This window comes from Triticum dicoccoides, unplaced genomic scaffold (genome assembly GCF_002162155.2).
Source record: "Triticum dicoccoides isolate Atlit2015 ecotype Zavitan unplaced genomic scaffold, WEW_v2.0 scaffold125025, whole genome shotgun sequence".
Taxonomy (NCBI): Eukaryota; Viridiplantae; Streptophyta; class Magnoliopsida; order Poales; family Poaceae; genus Triticum; species Triticum dicoccoides.
In genome coordinates this window covers 1-1,284 of record NW_021187624.1, presented here as the reverse complement: position 1 = coordinate 1,284, position 1,284 = coordinate 1, and the positions used below count along the sequence as shown (strand labels likewise).

Below are 1,284 nucleotides of genomic sequence, written 5' to 3'. Positions count from 1 at the left end.
TTTAGTGCTGGTATGATCGCATCCGACATGTTACCCCGGTCTTCGTCCCTTATCCTTGCCCCTCCCAGCTCCACTACAAAGACGATTGTACATTGCTTTGGCCGCTCCCTCTCAACTACGGAGACGAGTTTAACGCGGTTTCCACCCCTCCCTCTCAACCGCGCCAGTGCACGCTTGCCGCGCCACAACGCCGACGCTGGACCCGTGAATCGTGAGCACCCAGCTATGACTTACCGCACTCGTGCAAAATAATAAAACACGGTAAATATATTACTTACACGTGCGTTTTGTTTTGCAAGCGGCGCGAAAAAAATTAAAAAGGGAATGCAACACGAGGACTTCCCAGGAGGTCACCCATCCTAGTACTACTCTCGCCCAAGCACGCTTAACTTCGAAGTTCTGATGGGATCCGGTGCTTTAGTGCTGGTATGATCGCATCCCACATGTTACCCCGGTCTTCGTCCCTTATCCTTGCCCCTCCCAGCTCCACTACAAAGACGATTGTACATTGCTTTGGCCGCTCCCTCTCAACTACGGAGACGAGTTTAACGCGGTTTCCACCCCTCCTTCTCAACCGCGCCAGTGCACGCTTGCCGCGCCACAACGCCGACGCTGGACCCGTGAATCGTGAGCACCCAGCTATGACTTACCGCACTCGTGCAAAATAATAAAACACGGTAAATATATTACTTACACGTGCGTTTTGTTTTGCAAGCGGCGCGAAAAAAATTAAAAAGGGAATGCAACACGAGGACTTCCCAAGAGGTCACCCATCCTAGTACTACTCTCGCCCAAGCACGCTTAACTTCGAAGTTCTGATGGGATCCGGTGCTTTAGTGCTGGTATGATCACATCCGACATGTTACCCCGGTCTTCGTCCCTTATCCTTGCCCCTCCCAGCTCCACTACAAAGACGATTGTACATTGCTTTGGCCGCTCCCTCTCAACTACGGAGACGAGTTTAACGCGGTTTCCACCCCTTCCTCTCAACCGCACCAGTGCACGCTTGCCGCGCCACAACGCCGACGCTGGACCCGTGAATCGTGAGCACCCAGCTATGACTTACCGCACTCGTGCAAAATAATAAAACACGGTAAATATATTACTTACACGTGCGTTTTGTTTTGCAAGCGGCGCGAAAAAAATTAAAAAGGGAATGCAACACGAGGACTTCCCAGGAGGTCACCCATCCTAGTACTACTCTCGCCCAAGCACGCTTAACTTCGGAGTTCTGATGGGATCCGGTGCTTTAGTGCTGGTATGATCGCATCCGACATGTTACCC

The 1,284-nt window shown here is 51.7% G+C and overlaps 3 non-coding genes across 3 annotated transcripts; all 3 read right to left on the bottom strand.

Annotated features, from left to right (window-relative positions):
* Positions 1-321: 321 nt before the first annotated feature.
* On the bottom strand, positions 322-440 carry LOC119343379. The gene has a single exon (XR_005166066.1). It is a non-coding gene; the product is annotated as a 5S ribosomal RNA (ribosomal RNA).
* A 297-nt stretch (positions 441-737) lies between these two features.
* On the bottom strand, positions 738-856 carry LOC119343380. Its single transcript, XR_005166067.1, has one exon. It is a non-coding gene; the product is annotated as a 5S ribosomal RNA (ribosomal RNA).
* Positions 857-1,153: 297 nt separating this feature from the next.
* Positions 1,154-1,272, bottom strand: LOC119343378. The gene has a single exon (XR_005166065.1). It is a non-coding gene; the product is annotated as a 5S ribosomal RNA (ribosomal RNA).
* Positions 1,273-1,284: the final 12 nt, after the last annotated feature.